This window comes from Triturus cristatus, chromosome 3_1 (genome assembly GCF_964204655.1).
Source record: "Triturus cristatus chromosome 3_1, aTriCri1.1, whole genome shotgun sequence".
Lineage (NCBI taxonomy): Eukaryota > Metazoa > Chordata > Amphibia > Caudata > Salamandridae > Triturus > Triturus cristatus.
The window spans coordinates 1,140,329,150-1,140,354,944 of NC_140583.1; the positions used below are offsets into that span (position 1 = coordinate 1,140,329,150).

The window sequence follows — 25,795 nt, forward strand, 5'->3', positions numbered from 1 at the left end:
GTCTTGTTTCAGCTCCTCTCTAAAACACAGTGTCATGCAAGTGTGATGGGTTAAGACGCCAACTACTGTACGGGGTGTGCTGCAGCGGGGGATGAATTTCCGCCACAACTGGAGAGTGGTCCGAATACGTTCGAGCCAAGTGAGATGCATTTTGCAGCCAGTGCTCCATACCAATTGACGTAAACAGGTAATCCAACCTGGCACAGGACGAATGAACCGCTGAGTAATGCGTACCCTCCTGTACCTGTGGATGCACATGAGCCACGAATCAAGTAAACGATTATCAGTTATTATATCTTTCAATGTCCTATGGGTGAGCGTAGAGTGGGCCGAGGTAACTCTAGATCTATCCAGCCGTGGTTGCATTGTCATATTAAAGTCCCCCCCCCAAATAACATAAGTAGTACCTATTTCTTGAATCTTATCCCATAATTGTAGGAGTGCTCGAGGGTCGTCGGTGTTGGGACCATAATTGTTAGCAATCGTCACATCATAAGAATGGAGTCTCCCCCAGATCAGGCAATACCTACCTCCCACGTCAATGACTGACCCGTTAGGTACAAAAGGCACCCCTCTCTTGATTAAGATAGCAACACTGCGAGAATAACTGGAGTAGCCAGCGAAGCAGCGGTGGGAGGCCCATCGGGACGCGAACAGAGGTGCAACGCTAGGGCCAAGGTGCGTTTCCTGCAAAAGAGGAATGGAAATCCGATATCTGTCCAAATACCCAAGTATCTGCCGCTTCTTTCTGGGGTTGTTCAAGCCTCGCACATTCCACGTAGGAATCGTAATCCCAATAACATCATGTGTGGTTCCTGCCAGTATGGCTACTAATACTGTCAGTACTCAGCCTTGCATCTAGAACTAGCATAGTGTGTACAGTCCAAAAAACTACAGCCATACACCCCCCGCCCGCCTCCCACACTGGCTTCCCCAACATGCCGGGTACGCTAACCCCCCCAACCAAGTAACCCGCAACATCTCACACTTACTACCCTACGGTACCACAGAAATGGGGGTTTGCCCTCGTGTGGAAGCGCCAAGGGCCCACGACCTGTCCTCTCCCTCCTTATTCTCACCCACCCGCGAGGAGATGCCGAGCAGGACAGTCCACCAGAAGAAAAAAAGAATTTGAAATGGTTATACATAACCAACTAGGAGTCGTTCAGCAAAAGTGTGTCCGCAATCAGAGTCACATGGGAACCAATGTCTAATGCAAGGCTTAATCCGGAGCCGACACAGGAGAGTTAGACCTGGAGCGCCGTCGTGCCCCTAGCTCCCCGGACGCCGCACGTCGCTGTTGTTTAAGGTAATCCTCAGCCTGCTGCGGGGTCTGCAAGAAATGCTGCTTACCCTGGTTCGTAATCTTCAACCTTGCCGGGAACAACATGGCATAGGAAATGTCCTGCGACTGAAGTTTTTTCTTGACGACAGAGAACTTACGCCTGGCGTCTTGAACTGCTTGTGTAAAGTCCAGATAGAAGGCCAGCGTAGTGTTTTTATAGTGCACCTGTTTTTTTCCCCGAGCCAGACGCAAAACCGCATCCCTGTCATGATAATTCAAAAAGCGGGCTATCACCGGTCTTGGTGGCGCCGCCGGAGGCGGCCGGGCCCATAGCGATCTGTGTGCTCTCTCCACCGTGAGATGCGCAGAAAAGGAGTCTCAGCCAAAAAGATCAACCACCAGCTTTTCAATTAAGTCCTCCATACGTCCCACATTGGTGGATTCCACCAGGCCAAGGATACGGACATTATTTCTTAAGGAGCGCGCTTCTAAATCTTCATTTTTGTCAGCTATAATTTTGAGCAGTTTGTCCATGTGCGATAAGTGCCCCTTACTGAAAGGATCTCCATCTTCAAGATCCGAGACTCTGGCCTCGGCCTCCTTCAGCCGCTGCTCGTGCTGATCCAGCTTGTTGACCACCGCCTCCATGCGCATGTTCATTGTGTCGATCTTGGTGCCGATGGACGTGAGGCTTTGTTTCATACCCACCAGTAGGGCTTTCCAACTTCATCAGGCGTCTCCGCTGCATCCAGATCAGTTGGCTCCTACCTAGATGACCTGGGGGTTTTGCGCATTTCAAAAGGAAGCTTGGATTGTTTATCCGTACGCCCCATCGTGTCACAATAAGGATGAAGCAATGGATCAGCCCAGGAGCACCCAGGGCGGTAATAGCAGCAGGAACCGTCACCAATCTGGGGTGGCACCCGTCACCCACCAATGAAGGGCAACAGAGTGACAACACACACCCAGAAATAAGATGCGCAAGGATCTGTGTGGCAAGGTGTGGCCCAGTGCCGTAACAGGTGCCCCCTATGTCAGCAGCGTAGTGTCCGCCAAGAATGTAGGCAAGGTGGATTGGCAGTACGCCAAGACTGTGCCAACGAACAACTGCCCCAGGTATCCAGAGGCTCCCCAGGTAAACCCTGCGCCCCTCAGGAAACCCAAAGGGGTAGAATGCAACAACTTTCCAGCCAATGGGGCAGCGTCTCCACTGTAGCCGATGCAGTTCGTTTATCTTTCAGGATGCACACAATGGCTACCAGGTACAACCCATTCGCAATGGGAGAAGCCCCTGCGCACCCCAAGGGCCCCGGGCTCACCAGGCAGCAGGCATGTAGAAGGAAGAGTCAGTCAATAGCTCACTGCCCCAGCCAGGCCCCAGAGACCTACACTTCAGCACCGGCCCACCGAAAGTCAGTTATTCAAAATGGCGGCCGCTCCATACAGTGCTGGCGAAAGCGCAGCGATACCGGCATCAATCTTAACCTGGCAGAGAAATGTAGGAAGGTCGCGTTGTAGGCAATTTATCCCAGAGGCTCCTTCGCTTTCTCCGTGAGCGCCAATCCCTCTGCTCCTCAAATGGCAGCATAGCTCCGGCTCTTCGCTCCGTAACACGGCTCGTCCCGCGGCTGCAGCACTCGGGACGGGGGATCCACACAGCAGGTCAAAGGCAGTGCCAATATCCGCATTCGGCCATGCTCAAGCACCCACCTCCGTATTACAGCGGTCCGGTGTGCTTTCCAGCAGTCGCCCGGTCTCAGCAGCCAGCTCACGAAAGTTTACCGCCCCCGCGGCCTCGGGCTCCACCAGCGCGGTCGTCCGCCTCCGGGTCACAGAGCACAGCGCAGCGCCCCGCCCGCTGAGTTCCTCGTCTCTCTCCAGGCAGTTTTCGGGCTCAATTCACCAAATGTGGTATCCCCAGACTCAGCGGGACATCAGCCATCTTCCGGTGATGTCTGGGCACTATTTCAGCAATGAAGGATGGGGTAAAAGTATATTTTCCTGCTCGGATGGACTGGAGCCTCACAGGCGTGCGGCCATCGCGGTCGTGCGCCACCTAGCGCCCCCGATCTGAAGTAATATTTGAATCAAAATAATACTTCAGAAAAAGTTTGACATTTTCCACAATGGTTTGATGTTTCACTAACTAGTTATTGAAACACCACCTCTTTGATCTAGAGGATTCAAATAATATTGATATATCAATAATTACAAGTGCGTGATCTGATATTAAAATTCTGCCAATCTCAGAGTGGACTAACATGGGAAGTAATTTAGGTGTTATAAAAAACTATCAATTCTAGATTTGGAATTATGGATCCTCCATGCATCTACCAAGTCCCTGGATTGGATAGTATTTATGAATGTTTTTTGTATTTTATTGTGGATATATCCGGCAAGAGATTTCCTATCAATGAAAGGGTCCATAAATTTGTTTCATCCCCCTCCCACATGAAGATTGGCACCAGACAAGGATGGTAAAAGATGAGCTATAAGCTCCCAAAATTGTATGTTTGTGTTAGTGGGGTAGTGGATGTTAAGGAGGGAAATGGGAGTGTTATTGATGGTGGTGTGGAGGAGAAGCTATTGTCCATGTTCATCCCAATCCTGTAAGATACTTATAGAATAAGGTAACTACTTCATTTTAGTTATGATTTGGGTAGGAACAGTATACTGGGCCAACCCAATGTTTCTTCAAAGAGTTAATGTCTTTTTCTGTAAGATAAGTTTCTTGTAAAATAGCTATCTTACACTCTATTCTGACTAAATGTGCAAGCACCCTGTTCTTCATGATAGGGTTACTTAGACTTTTCACATTCCAGGACACTATTCACAAATTATTAACCATAAAAAAGGGCAGGTTTTACAGTAAACACATTCCTAAACCATTAAAGGATACATTGCAAAATGGAAAAAATAACCAAGTCATGTAAATGATCAGGTAGCTTGTATTTCCACTGTAAGAGTCAAGTAAATAAAAATGAGGAGAAAAAGGGAAAAGAGGAAGGAGAATAGAAAGGAAATTAAACACATCCAGTGTAAAAACATTAATGCGAGTGAGTGGGGAAGTGCAAAGAAAAAATGGCAGACCAATAACAGCTGAAGACGGAAAACAGAAGCCACGGAGACAATCAATATCAAAATATAAATTAAAAGATGTGATTAGAGGAATGAAAGAAGAGTAAAGAAATATGGGGGGGCAAAAATGTAATGTACAAGATTAACTAATAAAGAGCACTTACCAACAAATGTGAATAAGGTATATGGAATAGGTCTGGGATGGGAGATATGTGGAAGAAGATACAGCTGGGGAGGAGGGTCCAGGTTGAGCAAGAGACATCTGCAAAAGGAAAGACTTATCTTCAGAACTATAAGAATAACTTCAAACAAACAGAGCACATTAAATATAAAGAGGAACATACCAACAACAGTAAACCAACAAAAACCCTTCAAGTTTTCCAAAGTTCCATATCTTCACCCCAACGCAGTAAGAGGAATTTTCGTAGATCATCGGGAGAGTTAATTGAAGAAGTCCTCTCTTTGTAAGTCACTTTGAAGAAAAAAGGAAGTATTAGACCATATCTAGCATTCTGGAGCATAGAGCAGGACAAAAAGAGAAGAATTCCTTACGATGGGCAGCCATTGTACAAGCCACTTCCTGAGAGGAAATGATTCTTTGACCAGATCAAAGCATTTGCTTTCTCAACGTGGTCGCTGAAAGAACCATAAGAAGTTCAGTATACTCCAAAAAGAGAACTATTATTCCTCTAGGACGAGCAGGATTTGGAAGATACAGGACCAATTCTGAGAGCACGTTTCAGACTATGCTTCATATGTTCCTTGAGGCTAACTGTTTTCGGGATTCGTCCCTTAAGAAAGGCAAGCACGTCTGAACCTTCAGATTCTTCTGAGATGCCATAAATTCTTAGATTATTACAGCAATTGCAGTTTTCTAAATCCTCAGTTTGTTGTTTCAAGAGTGCAATTTCCTTGGACATGCCCCCAATCTTAGTAGCAGCATCCTGTATATTGCTGATGCGCTGGTCTAGCTCCGACACTCTAGATTCAAGGTTGGACCACTTTTCCTCTACTTACTGGAGCGTATAATTAGTTTCCATGACAAATGGTTTTAAAAGTTAAATCTCTTCTATAAGGTCATCTGTGGTCAACAGTAGAGAAGACTTTTTTGGGGCAACAGGGTCTTTTTTAAGTCATTTTGTAGCAGTGGTGGCTGTGGCCTTTTTGTGGGAAGAATACATATTACCAGATGAAGTCAAAACCTTTTGGCCAAAAGATGAAGAGGACTTCATAATTGAAGAGAATGGCAGAATCTCTGAGGCTCAAAAGAGAAGGCAACTCTATAGTAGAAGGGGTAAATGTGCAGGAAAAATGCAGGAAAATAAATCTGAGCCACAAAGTCACATACTCCACTGAATACAAGAACTGAGAATGCAAACAATGTGACCAGATAAGGAAAAGGCTGGCTTATAGACCTACCAAGGTGCAGCATATGCTAAGAGCTCCCAAGGACAGCAGGTCTTATTTGTAGGCACTTAATTAATCCTGCACTTTAGTCACTTTGTTTCTGTCAGGACACCTTACAACAGCAGCTCCAGACAACAGACAGGCTGAAGGGGGCCAAAAAACAAGCCCTTCAAGAGTTAAAAAAGGCACTCTTCTGAGGTAGAGTGACTTAATTTATGTGAATTGCAAGCATCAGGAAAATATGAAAAAATGAATTTTAATAGAAAAGAAATGGCAGAAATTCACCTACGGGCATGCAAAGCAATGTCTCCGTACATTTGTTAAGCTTTGCCAAAGTGCGGGCAGAGAGGGAGCGGTGAAGCGTGGACACGTTGTCGATTATGCAAAATGGCAGGCGTGGCCCCCAGACACGAAGAGCACAGCACAGGAGGAAAAAGGCAGGTAGAAGGGCACAGAGTTGCCCAAAAGCAAAAATACCTGACACCCACATCGAGTTGCGCTCTGCTCGCCAGTGTCAGAATTCTGTTGCAAATAGATGGTAGGCTACGGAGTCACAGAAAGTCTTAGAAGTCTGTTGCCATCTTGCGGGCGGTTCGTCCACGCCCCTCAGCAGCCACCTCCTTCTTCTGCTCAAAAGTGCTAGCAGAGTCAACAGCATGTGAGGTGCTACAAAAATGCCCAGGCAAACGTATTCTCAGGTGCTCTTGGATGCTTTCACTGCTGCAGAAGAAGCTGACCTTGGTTTGCATGGCCTTCTTGCAAAACATAGCAGGCAATTGTTCTAAACATTCCATCTTCCATAACACAAGATGCAAATCGATTCTATCTAAATAGTCTTTTGCTAAGCGAACTTCTGCTTTCAATTTGTACACTGAATATTTTGCTTTCATATAAAGGATGTTTATTGTCCTTTCTTTTTCTGCAAATACAGAGGTCTTTAGCCTAAAAAAATTAACCCCCTATTCATTTCTAACATCTAACAATCCCAGTTTAGCTAATCTGAAGCTCACTAATACCTATTCCAAATGCCAACTGGTTTCACATATTTTCCATACTCTCAAGATTGAGCAGGGGTTCTGGAATAGTGTTCTGGCTAGGGCACATGGCCTGGGGCATCGGCTCACTAAAACTAAAGGGGTTCAGAAAATCCTGGTGTTCATGAGCAAGAGTATTTTGAAAATGAGCAAAAAAAAAACAAATTTGGGAGACTTTAATTGTGGGAGGTAAAGTAATGGATGAGCTGGCAGTCACTGACATTTATGACAAAATGACGCTGAATGATGCGTTTTGTTGCAATGTTCTTAAATATACAAATAAATGATGTCAAAATTTAATCAAAAAAAGAGATAATTTAAAGAGACCATTATTACATCTGAATGTTTTTAGCCATGCATGCACACAAAGGTAAAAAATATATATTGGTAACTTTTCTTACTATACTCCAAAACTTGCCAGCCCCCATATTCCACAATTGAATGACCCAAATGCAAATGAGCCTCATTTTTAATCTTTGCAAACTTTAACAAAGTTATTGTTTACATTGGTGCCTTTCATGTGCCTCATCAATAGGACCTAAACACCCGCATGATAAGCAAATGCCATCTCTTTGAAGCCAGAAACTATAAACTTATATAGAAATGACAAACAAATAGTCAGTGGCTTGTTGAAAGTTTTTTTTCTGTGCTATGCCTAATTAAACTTGACTTTTCACTGCATTTGAGAAAACAGTCAATGCTACCTGAATTATTTTTCCATGTCTGCTGGTTTGAGGGTTCTGCAGCACATACTGCACCTTTAATTCCAGAGACCCTGAGCATGAAAAAAGAGAAAGCGGTACACCTCCAAATCAGAATTTAGGCAAAATAATCGAGATGCTAGAAAGCAGCAAAGAATCTCATTCACAATCTACAGCCAAGGCCAGATACCCTCCACCCCACCCCAGCTACATTGTTTAGGTATACCAAACAACCTAACAAGACTTCACACAATTCAACATATCAAAGTAAAACTGCACTTGATGCTGGCCAAAACGTAGTCTACACATGCAGGAATGTTTTGACAAAAGTCCCAGTTCTAGGAATGCTCACAATCAAGTATGAACTCCACCCAATCACTGTTCCCTTTACCGGCGAGACAACATTTGAAAAATGAAAAGTAAGGCTCCTGTGGGAGCCTGACATGCGCCTGGCTGCCTCAAGAGCCAAAACCATGCATTGCAGGTGCCCTTGCCCATCCAGGCACTTCCTTGAAATATGTGCATTTTTGTCACACCTATAAGCCTTGTGGGGCAATTTCTCCCTGCCCTTTCATGAGCCTATGGGGCACTTGGTCTGTCCTATGGTACTGTAATGCTTGTTCTTTTTTTTCTTTTTGTACACTGGCATACACAATTATCATATCCCATGTGCCGGCCCCAGCCCAAGTGGGGCACCCACAGTTCACATCATGTGGGCCACGAGGGAGCCCCATGGACTTTGAGGACCCAGCTGGCTTCCTACCCACCTGACACCACTTCTTGGTCTCCTAACCACCCGCTGAAGTTCGAGAAGGAGTTACCTCCCAGTCCTACTCTCCCACTTCCCCTAAACATGGTGAGTAGTGACATCCTAGGATTGGTTTTGTATCAGGCCACTTGCCCTTCATGGAAGTATTTTGACAGTAGGGGTCCCAATGTACTCAAAGATGAGATACAACTGAAGCACTACCTATTCCTGGGCATACAAGAGGAGGTGGATGAGGGGAAGACCATTATCTCCCCATCACACTATGGTCCACTATGGTCCTGCCCCCCCCAGACATGATTCCAAAGTCACGCTGGGGAACAGATTCTGATGGCAGTCCCCTCTAGCCCCTGGACACCACTCTCTCCTATTTCAATTGCTACACACAAGCAGCCAAGAAATAGAAAGATTTCTCCTAGCTAATGAAGGTTGAGCTTTGCCCCTGGTGGTGGGTTTCAGTAACCTGAAGAGTTAAATTAAGGCTCCCTGGACTCGAGTTTTCAGCAAATTCTTGAAGCTTGCTTAGGATCATTCTTCCTCTAATGGAGGTGAGCTCAGGGACCTGTTCTATGCCCACAAGCCCCTCAGCAGTCTTCCTTGCCCCAGACATCAGCAACCTGCAAATCTCAATAGAGATAACACCACCTGCCTCAACTCTCCAGATATCTTAAGCGCTTGGCCACTTGCAGGGCACCAGTGTGTTTTACAGCAATCTGAAGTCCTCCCTCCAGGGCACCTATAGCTGTTGTCTACATACTGTACAGTGGTACCATCTCCCCAGGGTTCACAGCAAGTCTAGCAATTACATTCACCTAGGAGAGTGGGGATTGAGGAGGCCAGTGCCGCTGGCCCTGGAAACAAGAGTCCAAAAACCTCAAGAAAATCCAAGTTAAGAGTGTTGCTTCACTCAATAATGGGTTCCGTTTACAGGGTCATACCCTTCTTTTCTTTTGCAGTTTCATTTACTTCTCAGAGTTTCTTCCCTATAAAGGGGTATATAAGTAGAATTGGAGAGTTCTAGGAAGTGAACATTTCTGCCCAGTCTAAGGATACCACATAATTCAATCACCAGTTACAGACACTTTTAGGTGCAACCATTGGCTGGTTCACCTCATTGCACACCTTGATGGGATTTGCAAGATAGCAGAATCAACGGTCAGTTTGCAATAGCTGTCTCCTGGGCATAAACCGTGACCCTAATTGGCAGTGCAAATTGGTTGCTTCCTTCCCACAACAAATTCAAATGGCAGCTAGTTGCTGTGAGTGGTTACAGAGGTCTTCTTTTGTCCTTGTGAAAAAGGCACACCAATGTTTATCATTGAAGTGACTGTTATATAATAAAGATTTCTCCCCACCCTCTCCCTCTACCAAGGAGAAGGATTCATCTACTTAAATGGGTCTATTGTCTTGGGAAACTTTGATCTTTCATCTTACAAGCAAATTAAAAACATGGTCCAACAAGGTAATTCAAAACCCAAATCTCATTGAGGGTTGACTGGGAACAATACTTCAAAGATCCAAAGTATTTGAAGCTGTGCAAATATGGCATAATTATTATTATATTTGCATCCAGGAACCTGTTTAAAAAGACTTGTCTATATTAACCCAACCCAAACTTATGGTCATATTTATCAAACATTTATGCAATATAATGAAGCCAGCACCGCATGAAAGTCAAGGGGCAGGAATGGACCATATTTACCCTTATGCAGTGTATTCCTGTTCTTTCCAAATGCTGGTGTACATTTGGCTGCCTAGTGTCAACCCTACCACCCTTGCGTCTTGTTGCAAGGGTACCTGCATTGCAGGCAGGATTGTTTTTGTGCAGGAAGGGACTCCTTGTCCTAGGATGCCTGGTTCCAGTCCAGAGAGGATCGGGCATGGCAGTTCGGGCTGGACTGTTCTCATTGGGTGCAGGATCAAGACTGATTTGCACATGGCTGTGTTCAAACTTACCATTTTAATCTTTGTTTTTGGCAATGAATTTCCATTTTTTGTGTGTATTTATTTTAAGGTACCGTGGTAATCCTATGCAAGCATCACTCTAAAGGTACCACAGGACAGTTCAATCTTCACTGTCAAATGCTTCCATAGTCCAGCTGTTCTCCCGCAGGATCACACTAAAGAGCAGCACTGGGTTCTACAGGAGTATTGCAGGAGCAGTGGCATCATTTTTGAAATTTGCCCTATTGGGGACACTGTGGGACATCCTTACGAGTGCCAGGTGTTGGAACAATGTCCTGCCTCCTTGAATATTCTCTTTTTTAAAATACAGGTCATGGGCACTGAGTCCCTGAGTCCTAAAATGACAACCACAACATTTCTGTTTCAGTTGAGGCCAGTCAATTAGATATGTTGGTCCCGGGAGACCAGAGCCAGTCCAACAGGACCATAGGCTCTGGTGAGCAAAAAAAACCTTCAGTGCCAATCAGAATGCTTTATTTTTAAATTTGTTGCACTGCAGTAGTCCCTCAAGACCAACCATCCAGCTATCACATTATTTTGAAGCTCCATTTCGTTAGAAGACCTGAACGGTTTTACATCAAATCGCAAAAAGCACACTTTGTGAGTAAAAATCAAGCCTTCTTTCAAATTTGGTGTAATTCTATTCAGCTAATGTTTCTGTATTTATTCCTGAAATTCCTATGGAGCAATGCATGATAAAAACACTTTTTGGGGCCCCCCTATTTCTCAGCCCTGCTTTATGGAATGCCCAGAAACCAGGGAACTGGGGTTGATGAAATTTATTTTTCAAATGTTTCATGAAGATTCATCAAACAGCACTAAAGATTGTAGCAAAAGACAACATGCTCTTTATATGGAAAGTATGATCTATCTATGGCTGCAAGTGGTGAATATATATATTCCCATCTGGCACGTATTTCAAATAGAGCATAGCATTTAACATGCACTGTACTATTATCTTCCCCTCAGTGCCCAATTTGTACCTTTGCAGCTCACACAATGTTTATATTTCCCTAATTTTATTTGTGGGCTTCTTATTTCTTTACTCTAAAGGCAATAGAGGTTTAAAGTTATCTAAGCAGTCAACTTTTGTTCCCAAAAACAGTCCAACAAAAGTGGTGATTGGAAACACGAACACCTCAAGTGTTTAGTCTCTTCACTTGTTTGACTACAAGTTTTGTCATTTTTATTAAAACATTTTGTTTACTAACAGTTCAAACAGATGGCCCAAAGGTAGAACCCAAACAATATAGGTGCCTATTAAAAATTTTAAATGGGAAAATTAAAAGGAAACAGAATGTTCCTGACTCAGAAGGTCTGACTAAACCCCACAAGTCTGAACCTCTCAATTTACATTCAGTTGACACCTGGCGTTAACCCCCAATTTGAGTATTGCCTTTGCCTGCCCTACCAACCCGTCCCTACCTATATCAGCCATATCCTTCACAGTACTCTATATTTGGGACAGTTGAGCAATTCATCAAGGCAGCCGCCTGATAGAATGCAAGGGTAAGTCCTGGTGAGCTTTGATGCTTAACCAAGCTGACATCAAACCATCTGCTTTGAATCTAAAATCATGGTACATGAAAAATTTTGAAAGACCTGTAGAACATGACAAAAATAGTGATTTCCAGGTATCTACACTATTGCAACTTACTTCAGACCAAATTCAAGTTCTGCAACAATAAGGATTCTCAATGGCAAGCACTTTTCAAAAGTCTGATTTGCTACAGTAGTACAAGTCTGCTTCATCTTGTAACATTTTCAAGAATATGTGCAACATAATTCCAGTACAAGTCAAGCCCAAGCAAAGGCACAAAGATTAAAGTCTTTCTCCTTCCTACACTTTCTTATCTAGAGCCTCTAGAATGAGACCAGGCTCCACTGTCCTACCCAATTTTAAGTAAGTTTCTTTCCTTATTGGGGAAATGCTGAGATCTGGGGACCAGTTGATAGAGGGGGCAAAGGTGTTTATCCACCTATCTCTGCATCATTGACGAGCGAGACCTTCCAATCACTGTGTTGCAGGAGACCTCCATGGTCTGTTCAGGCTTCTTTGCTTATACAAAGTCGCTTTGCAATAGTCAGAATATTCATGGATGTTTGGACATCATGGTGAGCCATTCTACTTGCTGGGGATTCTCAGTCATTATAGTCTGCATTTTTTTAGCTTTCTTCATTGGATTCTGTTCAGGAGGGTCTCAGGAACTTCCTGCAGGGCCACACGGATTCTGGCAAGGGGATTCAGATTCAAAGCGCCCTCTTTTTTGTGTCCACCAAGTTAGTTTCCATGGTCAGCAAGGCCAGAATTTCAAGAACTTTTACCATCTTAGGTGTCATCATGCCACAAGCCGTTATTAACACTTTCACATGCTCTGGTCTACTTATTGACCTGTATGGCTGCAGCAGCTCAGACAGATGACTATGCATCACAGTGTTGAAATGAGGGGTCTCCAATGTTTTCTTTAATAGGAGCTATATCCAATGAAAATCACCCCAAGCTACTCATAGTATCTACCATATGCAAGATTATCAACAGTGATCACCTTAGTTCATCAGGCATGGTTCTCAACAGTAATATAGAAAAGAGTTTGGGCCTAATTATAAGTAGAGCGGTCCTGGGGCCGCCGTACCCATGGGTGGTTGTCTGACCGCGGCAAACGCTTCAGGCCTCCCACCTGATTATGATGATGGTGGTAGGATCGCCACAAGAATGCTGTCTCCGCTGGGTTCCAGTATCCCCCGTCAGCTGTGAGAGGGGCTGGAATAGGTGCCGGTGCCGATGCTGGAACCGCAGAGCAGATTATAACCTACCTTTCTACCCCCCATTTCATGACAGGGACCCTGCAATGAAAAGGATAGTGGAAACGTAGTGAAGGGGGCCCAAATAGGGCCCCTGGTTGAATTTGCCCATGAGGGTGAGTGCTGGGGGCACATGTTGAGCTCCCCTAGAATTGCACCATTGTTTGTTTACTTTGTGTCACGCATGACATGGTGCATGACACATAGTGCACCTGACATGGCAGTGGGTACAACAACAGCAGCATGACTCCTGGCTGTAATCCTCAGCCAAAGGATACCACCGCAGCAGCCCCGCCAGACCAGCTACGAAATCGTAATTGGGTGGGTGAGATGTTGCAGGCTTGGCGGTCTTCCTCGGACCACCACAGTGGCAGTCTGGCTGGAAGACCGCCAAATTCATAGTCATGCCCTTTACCAATGTGGAATGTCTTTACGTGTGTAATACGAAAACGGCCCTGAATGCAGTATTCCTGGCTGAAAGATTGTAGCAATATGAATTAGTATCCTCACTGCTGTATGATTGTTCACTCAAATATTTTTTAAATAAATATTTTTGGAATTTAACTATTTTTCTCCAAACATCAGTGTCTGAGTTCAGAAAATTCACATCTTTATTTCTTGAATACATGCTTTTCAATGTTGGCACACAAATATTAATTCAACTTGTATAGTAGGATGGATTGCAGAGAGGAGAGCTACTTCTAGGTAGCTGGAGAGCTACCAGTAGCTCATGAGCTGGTCATTGGAGAAGCCTGGTGTACATAAAATGTGAGAGTACCAGTCTGGCATGCTGTCACCAGCAACTTCCAAGCAGGGATCCTCAGAATTCAAAAAAGTTGTATAATGTTGCTGCACTATGTTCACAAGGTTGCTTCAAAAACAGGTGGCGACGTTCCAGAAGGCATGCTACAGAGAGCTGCAGCCACACATCAGGCATGTTATCAGCAACCACAGACTCAAATGTGAGCTCATAGTCTGGGTTTTTCACACCATTGTTGTGCATTGGAATATTGTTCTTCTGACAGAAAAAGTAGGCTATGGCATAAACTGTTTTAATTTGACCAATTATTCTATCCTCAAAAGGCATAGGTATCATGTCCTGTGTGCCTTGCTTTACTTTAGCCAAGATCACAAATTACTATCAGTTTAAGGGGATTCTGATGATGGTGTCCATGCTGCGTAACATTTCTGCTAACTCTTTTTACATATAGGGCAAAGGAAGTTCAATGGGCACATCCGGAGCAAATGTGTGGAACACTGATAAGTTGTGCTTTGTCTGGAACAGGGGTTTCCTCACTACTTTTTGTCTTGCATCAAGATTTATGCAAGGGCTCTTCCTCTTGCTTTTTGCTTTTGGCCCTAACTTCCACACTTCTGCCACCATTTATTTGGACACTCATGAGATATGAGGTGTTGATCACGGGTAAGAGGCTTACAATCCCTCAATGACAAAGAGGGATGTTCTGCATTAGTGAGTGGTATGCCCCTAATCAAGCTCAGGTAGCTTTCTTACACTCCTTTTCAGCACCAATGGAACAAACACTGGGTGGTGATCTGTTACTGGGAAGGGATTGAAACCGTGTTGCAGACATGACCCTGGACCCTTCCACCCTCCTCATTAAGTAGCAGCTAGCGTCAGAGACTGGATGCAACACTGGGGACTGACGGCCCTTTGGCACACCCAACATGACCATGCACGTGACTACTCCTACTTCTCGTCCACTTTCACACTACATACCCGGTTTGACATGTTCCTTGGCTCAGAGATGTTGGGTAGCTATGCCACCTTTACTGAGTACCTCAGGCGTTCTCTTTCTGACCACAGCCCCTTCCTGTTGGAATTTAAGCCCATAGATGCCAGGCCTATTATCCTGGCATGGTGACTCCAGGCAATGGCACTTGGTGACGCCTGTCATAGGGAATCCCTCCACTAATGTATTACTGAGTACATTGAGGTTCGCCATTGTCTTCTTTGACCAAGTGGGAGGCATACAAGGTGGTGATATGCGGGCATTGTATGAGCCACTCAATTGGGGTAATTAAGGAACTACACATGGAATTAGCCACCCTAGATAACACACTCCATACATTGGAGGGTCTCTTGGAACAGATCCAGATGACAAAAGAAAGATATAATGCTGCCTAGGAATGTCTGAGGTGTTACGACTATAAAACCTACATGGTTAGGACACATTCAGAGAAGGGTAAATCTGGGAGACTATTGGTATGGTTGATCCACCTGGAAATGCGGGGCCAACTATTACTCACCTCACTTCTCTTACCAGGATAAACATCTACACACCAGGAGATATCAATGATGAGTTCCACAGGCACTATGAGTTACTATATTGTAGCCAATAGGCAGTACCTGAGGTTGAGCAAAACAAATTCTTGGTGCGCATCGCCCTCCCGTTTCTGCCTCTTGAGGCTAGGGAGGCCATGGGAGACCCCGTGACAGTTCAGGAAGTGTGTGCAGCTATAAAGGACAAGGATGTTTATGACATTTGGTAGGAATATCAATTATGGTGTGGAAATGGCCCTTTTTCATATTTTATCAAAATTGGTGTGGTAGTTTTTTTGGTAATGGGGACAAATCTTCACTGCTTATAACCTATCATACTGCATCACATATTGCATGTTAAATCATGGCACTCATATCAACACTCATGACATCTCAAATACCATAATTTATGGAAAAAAGTCTAAATGGGCAAGGTGAAATAGGTACTGGCTCGGAAGCCGGCAACCTGCTAGTTGGGGAGCAGGTTGGGCCCCCATTACCGAAAAAACTACCAAACCAATTTTGATAAAAGATGAAAAAGGGCCATTTTCACACCATAATTGATATTCCTACCAAATGTGATAAAAATACGTTCAGCCATTTTACAGCTACATCTTTCAAAAAAGCATTCAGAAAATGCATTGTTGGAAAATTATGTTTTGGGACTACTGTTTAATGAAGCCTTGCATCATCACCTAATGTAGAAAAAGTAATAGATCCTCAAAGTTATGTGGAGATTTGTCAGATGGTTGCAAAGACATTAAAATGCATACATATATACATACATTCCATTGAACTTCAGCAATTATATTGATCCTGATCTAACTATAACTTATGCCCCATATTGCACTGCTTATGACCTCACATATTACATCACTCATGACATGGTCAGTGACATCACTGATGACATAACTGATGACATCACCAAGTGACTTTAAGTGTTCCTAAGAGTTTAAGGGTGCTAAACATATACCCTAACCTACTACAAAAGTTAGATTAGTATACTGGTTGTATTACAAATGAGTGATACTATCTCTAACATGTGTGATCAGAGTGGGTGTGTGACTGTCTGCATATGTGTTGAGTGGCTGTATGTGCTTATGAGTTCATGCAAGAGTGACTCTATGGGTGAGTGAGTGGATTTCTGACTAGATCTATAGGTGAGTGACTCGTTGTGTCAGTGGTTGTATGGGTATGTTAGTGGGTATCTGAGAGGTTGCATTAGTGTGTGAGTGAGTATGTGAGTGGTTTTGTATGTGTGTGTGGTTGTATGGGTGTGTGAGTGGGGGTGTGAGTGACTGTAAGGGTGATAAGTAGGTATGTGACTAGCTGTGTGGGTGAGTGGGTGTGTGAGTGACTGCTGATGAGAGTGTTGGTATGTCAGTGGGTATATGGGTGAGCGAGTTGCTATGTGAGTGACTGTATGGGTGAGTAAGTGAGTGAGTGGGTGTCAGAATGACTATATCAATGACTGACTTGGTATGTAAATGGTTACATGGGTGAGTGAGTGGCTGTTTCAGTGAGTGTTTGGTTAAGTGTGTTGGTGAGACTGGCTGTATTGAGAGGCTGTAAGGGTGAGTTAGTGGGTGTGTGGATAACTGTTTGTCTCATTTGAGATGTCATCAGTGATGTCACTGACCATGTCATCAGTGATGTAAGATGTGACTTCATCAGCAGTGCATTGTGGGTGTGCGAGTTATAGTTAGCTCAGCTAACCTTAACAGCCGAATTTCTCTGGTTTTGTACGAGGGAAATGTCAAACTAACTATAACGTCCCTAAAACCTGTGTTTTTCTGGTGAATATCTAAGCTTTTTTAGATGCTAATTACTAACAATAACGTCCCTGAAACCTCCATTTTTTAGGTGAATTTCTAAGGTTTTTTAAATGTTAATTCCTAACTATAACATCCCTAAAATCTACGTTTTTTTCAGTGAATTTCTAAGGTTTTTTAGATGCTAATTTCTAACTATAACATAGTAGTCGCGTTTGCAGAATGGTGCAGAAAGGGTGCTGGGCCTCCAACCAGCACTCAGGAATTCCACTGGGTAGGACTTACAGGAGGGCGTCTTTGCCCCCAAAGTCCCTCAGGAGTAAAGTGGACTTTATCCCTCAACATGTAGTGTGCCAGGAGGTACGTTTCCAGAGTGGTAGAGAAAGGGGGGCGTGGCCTCTGAAGAGCTCTTAGCAACCCAACTGCATGGGACTTACTGGAGATAAAAGGAGGGGTAGTTGGCCCCCAAGGACAACCTTGGGGGCCAACTGCCCCTACTATTACCTCCAGTAAGTCCCACACAGCAGCATTGGTAAGTTCTCATAGCAGGCCATGCCCCCTATGTTCACCAGTCTGCAAACGCACTCCCTGCATGGTTTTGGATGGGGATTAAAGTCCCCTTCGCTGTTGGGGGTCCTTAAGGGGCCAACTAGCCTACCTGCTACCTCCAGTAAGCCCCAAATAGTGGGATTACTGAGAGGTGGATGCCATGCCCCCTTTCTCCACCACTGTGCAAATACGCCTCCTGGCACGCTCATGGTTGCCTCCTGAGGGTCCCTCGGGCCAACTAGCCCTTCTGTTATCTCTAGTAAGCCCCACAAAGCTGGTTTGCTGAGAGCGGTCCAAGGCCATGCGCCCTTTTTACAACACTCTGCAAATGCGCCTCTTGGGGCACTGCTGCTCGGGGAATGAAGTCCACTGGAGTCCTCAGGTCCTGTGGAGACAAGAGGACCTCATCACCCCACCAGCAGTCCGCCAAGAGGCACTTCTAAAGAGTGGTGTAAAAAGGGGCATGGCCTCAGGCCACCTCTCAACAATCCCACTGTGTGGGGCTTCCTGAAGTTACCTGGTGGGCTAGTTGGCTCCTAAGGATACTTAGGATTCAAAGGGACTTAATCCTTCAACCCAGAACACGCCAGGAGGCATGTTTGCAGAGTGGGGCAGGGAGGGGGCGAGGCCTCCAGCGAGATGCCGGCTTCTCTTTTTGTTTTCTTTTTTTATAAGGTGGCTGTGTGGCCCCCCTTCTCTTAATATTTTTTTGACCCTGGGGACCCCATCCCTCAGGACCAGGGTCATTTAAAAAAAAATAATAATAAAGGAAGGGGGCCACGCAGCCCCTCTACCGAGGCTGATTTTTGCCCTAGGGACTCCATCTCCTGGGGCATGGTCACTTGAAAAAAAGTAAAATCTACATTTAAAGGAGAGGCACCGTGCGGCCCTCCTCCTAAGGACTTTTTCGCCCCGGGACCCCATTCCCCTGGACTTTGCCTCTTTTTGTACTTTTTTTTGTAAGTTTACGGGAGGGGGGGCCACATGGCCCCCCTTCCCTTGGCCACTTTTGACCCTGGGGACTCCATCCCCCGGAACCTGGCCTCACATTGGGAACCGCAGGGGAAGCCCAAATGCCCTCCGGTCCCTGCCAACTCCCTGCCTCCTGCAGGAGCTGGCATTGCTTTTGGATGAAGGGATCTGCAAACATGCAACTCCCCTTGCCTAAAAGCAAATCTACTTCGCTTCATGGAAGCGAGATCAGTTTTTCTGCTCTGTGTTCCATAAAACAAAGCAGAAGTTAACTGCAATGCCCCGGGTGTGGGCACCCAGGAACATTGCTGGAGCCGGGCCCCGGGGGGTGGCGGTCTCCAGGGCCCCCCATATTAGGCCCCCCATCCAACTTGTACATAGCCCCTGGGAGGTGGCGGTCCCTGGCGCTGGGGGTCCGCATCGGACCCACATATTAGAATAAACTGTGCCCCAGGAGGTGGTGGTCTCCGGGGCAGTGTGGGGGGCTTGAGCCCCCCACACATAATTTTTAAAGTTAGCCTGGCGAGGTGGCAGTCCCTGGGTCTTGGGGGGCATGCAAGGCCCCCCGACCCATTATTTTGGAATGCCCCGGGGAGGTGGTGGTCCCCAGGGCAGTGTGGGGGACACTGCACTTTGTTTTTTATTAACTTGTTGGGCAGGATTCTCATAGGGTCCGCAAATCCTGCCGAAAATGTGTAAAAAAATGATTATTTTGGACTGTGAGGGTCAGGGTGTTTCTATCCTGCCCCCTTTTCTTCATTTTTAACCTTTTTTCTTGTGACTTGGTTCAACCGAGTCACAAGATGGCTGCCAACACTTTCTGGTTTGAAGTGTTGGCAGCCAATCAGAGTCAAGCTCGTGATAGGGAGGGTTTGCGGATCCACCACGGTCACCAGATATCGATATTTTAAAATGTTTGAATTTCTCAGGAACTACTGAATGGATTTACGACATTTAAAGCAAAGAGTGCACTCTCTGCCAAATTTTGTGTGATTCCGTTCAGCAGTTTGGGCTGTAGTGGTGACAAAAGTTTCCTATGGAAATTAACATGGAGATAACACATTTTGGGACCCCCTTTTTTCTCAGCCCCCCTTGAGGAATCACCCCTAAACTTTCAAGACATGAGCTGACAGGAGCACCTCATTCGTTTTGAAAAATTTGTGAAGATTCGTCAACTGGCGCCATAGATATTGGCGAAAGAAAAAACACTTTTTGAATAGAAACAAGGTACTAACTATAACTACCTACTAGCGACCGCCAGTAGGTACTATATATATATATATATATATATATATATATATATATATATATATATAGATATATATATATTCACTTTAAAAACCATAGGTTTCACACATGTTATAGTTAGCTGGACATTTCACTCGTAAAAAACCAATGAAATTCCCCCGTTATAGTTACTGCAGGCAACTATAACTCACGCGACAGCAATCCTCTGCTGATGACGTCAGATATTACATCACTGTATTCAGGCACTTATTTACCCATGTCTTCTTCCATTAATCTTTAGCTATACATATATTACAAATATTTATTTTTCATAAAGACACATATGTCATCAGTGATGTAATATCTGACGTCATCAGCAGAGGATTGCGGTCGCGTGAGTTATAGTTGCCTGCAGTAACTATAACGGGGGAATTTCATTGGTTTTTTACGAGTGAAATGTCCAGCTAACTATAACATGTGTGAAACCTATGGTTTTTAAAGTGAATTTGCAAGGTTTTTTAAATGCTAATTCGTAACTATAACGTGTGTGAAACCTATGGTTTTTTCAGTGAATTTGTACGGTTTTTTAAATGCTAAGTTATGTATTTATTAATTTATTTTTTTTCAGGTTTTTCACCGTGCGCGCACCGTGAAATGTTTTTTTTTTAAAAAATCGCGAGGTGCGCGCACCGCGCGATTTTTTAAAAAATAAAAAAGATTGTTTTTTCCTCCCTTGGGGGTCCTTCTTTGACCCCCTGACCAAGGCTAGGGGGTCAGGAACTGCCCACTCTGCCCCCTTTTCACATTCTCCACCTTTGTTTTTCACCCCCTCAGAGTGCGAGAGACAAAATGGCGGCCGACACTTCCTGAAGAATTGCACACACGCACGGCAGGGTGCGCGCACCCAGCGCGCACGCTGCGCGCGTATAGATATTGATATGCTTTTAAATGCTATTTTCTCAGGAAATACTGAACAGATTTACACCAGACCTGCAAAAGGCACTTCCTTGACCTTATGGCTACCTCTCTGCCAAATTTCACGTAATTCTGTTCAGCCGTTCGGGCTGTAGCTGTGTCTAAAGGTCCTATGGAAAATAACATGGGGAAAACGCGTTTTGGGACTCCCCTTTTTTCTCGGCCCCCGCTTGACGAATCACCCCGAGACTTTCAGGGTAGGAGCTGAGCGGAGCGCCCCATTAGTTTTGAAAATTTCGCGAGGATTCGTCAACCGGCGCCAAAGTTATTCAAAATAGAATTTTGAGATTTCCTATGGAAACTAGGTTGTAACTATAACTATCTACTGGCGACCGCCAGTAGATAATATATATATATATATATATTTAAATATTTAACAGGAAAATATGGAGCACTCGCAGAGTAGCCATCAAAGAATTCCTTCAATTTTAGCAGAAGCATTTCGTCGATTATGCCTTCCTCTGTGCTTCTCAATTAAAAGACAGCACACACATTTTTTTGATCCTTAAAAATGCCACAAGCAGTGCTCCGATTGGAGGATTTGGCACTCTAGTCAGCAAGAAAGGACTGCAGCTGTCCCTCACTCAATGTTGTATCTCTGGCCCCCATAACAGCGTGATGTTAATCAATTTTTCTTCCAATAACAATGCCTGCATTCCGGTTATCCTGTTGATATTGAGTAAAATGCCTCCTTGTGCCATTTCTTCATAGTGGGAATAGGAACGTGCAGGCACTGATAATCACAATTGCTCTTGAACTGGCGCCATTAAACAGTCTTGCTGTTTTGTTTCTCATGCCAGTTACCCCTTGCTACTGCTGCATAGTCTAGAAAGAACGCCTGCAGGTGCCAGTTCAATAACTGATCATCCTTAAGTTTTAATAACTTAAGTCATTCGGCGACGGGAGTGCTTTCAAATGCAACAGTGCAGGTACCCTCGAGGTTAGTTCGCTAAACACTGTCCCACCTCAGGTACCGCACTCAAGATGGGTGCCTCCCTGGAATCGTGAGGATGAGTCTCACTTATGCATACGTTTAACAGGAAAATATGGAGCACTTGTGGGGTAGCCATCAAAGAATTTCTTTAATTTTAACAGACAAGTTTTTCTTTGTGCTTCTCAATTAAAAGATGGCACACACATTTTTTTGATCTTTTAAAAATTCCACAAGCATTGCTCTGATTGGAGGATTTGGCATTCTAGTCAGCTAGAAAGGACTGCAGCTATCTCTCACTTTAATTCTTTGATAGCTACCCCACGAGTGCTCTGTATTTTCCTGTTAAAAGTATGCATACATGAGACCCACCTACCCACTGTCTATATGTATACAGAAACCCACCAGTTACAGTTAGCTGCATTAACTATATCTTGCATGCCTGCCATGCACTGATTAAGACCTCACGTACGTCATCACTCAAGACATGTTCTAAGACATCATTTATGATATCACTAATGACATCTCAAATGACATCATTGATTACATCACTGATGACATTGACATCCCTGAGCTGGCAAGATCATACTTTTTATAGTGAACTTTGCATCTACACTAAATATATCCTGATGTAATATGTACACCAGAATAGTAACAGTGTGTTTAGTTTTATTACACTACATATGGCGTATAGTCCCCATCAGTATGGTGTGGGGAGAAAGTAGACTCTCAAATGAGACCTTTTCCCAGTATAACAACAGTGCACAGTGAGGTGTTAGGAGACACTGGGATCTCACTGACACCTCTCCTCAGCCTAAAAACTATGTGCAGTACTCTATGAGGAAAGTCTGTCCTCTCCAATGAGACCTTGCACAAAGCTAACCAGTGTGTAGAGTAGTGTGCAAAGAGACATTGTCTCTCCAATCACACCTTTCTCCAGGTTCAGCAGTATAGATAGTAAAGGGGGAAGTTACAAAACTCACATGTAAGACATTAGTATTCCATGGTAAGTCCTGGCCTCTCCATTGAGACTTTTTCCTGGGAAAAAACCTATATTAGGTTCTGGGAATGGATTTGACTGTCCAGTCACAGCACTGCCCAGGATGAAAAACATATACAGTAGTGCATAGGGAGACATACTCCTCCCCACTAACACCTATCCAGAACAACATGGATGTGCAGTACTGTATTGGCAAGGAGTAGCTTCTCTGCTGACTGCATCAAATGATGGACGGAATGGTGAATGAGTCAAACATTTTCCCCCAGTCAAGAGATCTGGGTTAAATCTATTATTCTTTTGCACACTACGCCACCCTAATTTGGACCCAGCCATATGCAATTCAGTCTTGACCCTATTCCTTATGGGAAAAGTCCAGCCCGAACTGCCAAGCCAGGTCCTCCCTGGACAGGAAACAGGCATCCTGGGACCAGTTTCGGGGTATATAACCCCTCATCAGCAGGCTAGCTTGAATCCAGTGGCACAGTGAGCAAGAGACTCACGTCTGGGCATACCCATCCCACTTAGGGCAAAAAGTGTAACTGCAACAAATGATGGATGGAATGCTGAATCATTCAAACACTCTCCCCCAATCAAGAAATCTGGGTTAAATCCATTGTTCTTTTGCTGACTACACCACCCCAGTTTGGATCCAGCCATATGCAAATCAGTCTATACCCCATTCCTCATGGGAACAGTCCAGCCCAAACTGCCAAACCAGGTCCTCCCTGGACAGGAAACAGGCATCCTGGGACCAGTTTCGGGGTATATCACCCCTCATCAGCAGGCTAGCTTGAATCCAGTGGCACAGTGAGCAAAGGACCCACATCTGGGCATACCTGTCCCAGCCGCGGTCGGTAGTAGGAGTTCCTGCAGGGCGGTGATGTGGGGAGGGGGAGGGGCAGGGTGGGGGGTAGTAAACTATGGATTACGGAGGTTTACAGGTAAGTAAACATATAAATTAATAAAACAAATTTCGTTGCGTGCACTGCATCCCCAAATGCGATGCAGTGCACGCAACGAAATTTGTTTTATTAATTTATATGTTTACTTACCTGTAAACCTCCGTAATCCATAGTTTACTACGCCCCACCCTGCCCCTCCCCCTCCCCACGTCACCGCCCTGCAGGAACTCCTACTACCAACCGCGGCTGACCTGTCCCACTTAAGGTGAAAAGTGTAACTGCAACAGCTGATTGATGGAATGCTGAATGATTTAAACATTCTCCCCCAGTCAAGAGATCTGGGTTAAATCCATTGTTCTTTTGCCCTCTACACCACCCCAGTTTGGACCCAGCCGTATGCAAATCAGTCTTGACCCTATTCCTCATTGGAATAGTCCAGCCCAAACTGCCAAGCCAGGTCCTTCCTGGACCGGAAACAAGCATCCTGGGAACGGTTTTGGGGTATATCACCCCTCATCAGCCATGCTAGCTTGGATCTAGTGGCACAGTGTGCAAGGGACCCAAGTCTGGGCATACTTGTCCCACTTAGAGCAAAAAGTGTAACTGCAACAGTCTGTCTCTGCTGACACCTCTACCTTTATCAACAGGGATACACAGTGTTGTCTGAGAAGGGAGTGACCTGCACCCTAACACTTCTTACCAGGTTGATAGGTGTCTGTAGTAGGGTTTGAGAAACATGTATCTCTCTGTCATACATCTTCCCCTGCTGACATGTGTGCATAGTAATCTGTGGGGAGGAAGTGCCCTGTTTGCTGACACATCTCTCTTGCATGATAAGTCTTCCTAGTACAGTGTGAGGAGAGACTGGCCCTTCTACTGTGATCTGTGTCTTGGATGATGGGTGTACAAATTAGGCCATGAAAGCAAGCATACCTCCATGGTTACAGCTCTCCCCAGGATGACATATGTACAAGTAAGGTGTTGGAATAAAATTACCTCTATGCTGAAAAGTCTGACTTGCATAGCATCAATAGAGACGGTGGTGTTTAAACACATTGCCCTGTCAGCTGACACATCTCCCCAGATTAATATACTGGAAAAGTAGGCTGAGGGGCCTTGGTATAAAAATGAAGTATCCTCTCTGCTCGGAACTTTGTCTTAGTGAATTTGTGTGTATAGTTGAATGTGGGGATATACTCACCTCTCCTTCAGACCTCTCTGCATGGGGACAATTAGGCGTAATAGGGTGTGCACAGGCACAGACTGCTCCACTGAATATTCTCTCCAGAGACACAAATATATATATTAACATGTGCAAAATATCTGCCCTCTCCAATATCACATCTCTACCAGCTGAAAGCATTGCATAGAAGAATATGAGAATGAACTGGCCTCTGTGCCTAAACCTTTCTCTTGTATGAGACGTCTGTATACTACAGTGAGAACAAGGACTGATTTCTCTTGAGGAACTTCACTGTTGCATGAGTCGTCACCATACTTGGTTAGTCCAAAAATTGCCTTCTCCATTAAAAAGTCTCCATAGCATGAAAGATATGCATAGTACTGTATAGATGTGTATATATACATGCAGCAGCACTTCTGCACTCCCTTAAGATATAACTGTCCGTTTTAGCCAACATTACAATACTGCAATATTATTCAAATCTATAACAACTATTCAGCAAACAAATTAATGGTCACTTTAATGACTTTTCATAATAAAAAGCAATTTAACATTACAAAGCAACATTAACTACATTAACAACAATGTTAACCATTATAAAAGAAACAACCAACTTTACTAATTTATAATATCTTCATCATGTTATGATGAGCAGCCTGGTGTAGCTGCACCACCTCAGCCTGTCAAAAAGTCTTTGGTATGGCAGATTTTTGTTTTGAGGCCAGCTGGCAAAAGAATCTCAATAAAGTTTCTCATGCATACAGTTTTTTTTAAAGGCGTTATCAACAGCTAGCTCAGGCAGAGCTAGCTTGTGCTGCTTACCTACAGAGCTCTTCATGTGCTTCCCCATCTTTTCAACCTGGATACACTATGCCTGCTCATGTACTCACTATTGAAAAGACAATAACCCTGCCTTAACAGAGCTAATTTGTGCTGCTTATATAAGCGGATAATTATTTCCTCAG

The 25,795-nt window shown here is 44.5% G+C and overlaps 2 pseudogenes; both read right to left on the reverse strand.

Annotated features, from left to right (window-relative positions):
* Positions 1 to 12,058: 12,058 nt before the first annotated feature.
* On the reverse strand, positions 12,059 to 12,666 carry LOC146861625 (DNA replication factor Cdt1 pseudogene; annotated as a pseudogene).
* Positions 12,667 to 13,755: 1,089 nt separating this feature from the next.
* Positions 13,756 to 14,438, reverse strand: LOC146861626 (DNA replication factor Cdt1-like; annotated as a pseudogene).
* Between the last annotated feature and the right edge of the window lie 11,357 nt (positions 14,439 to 25,795).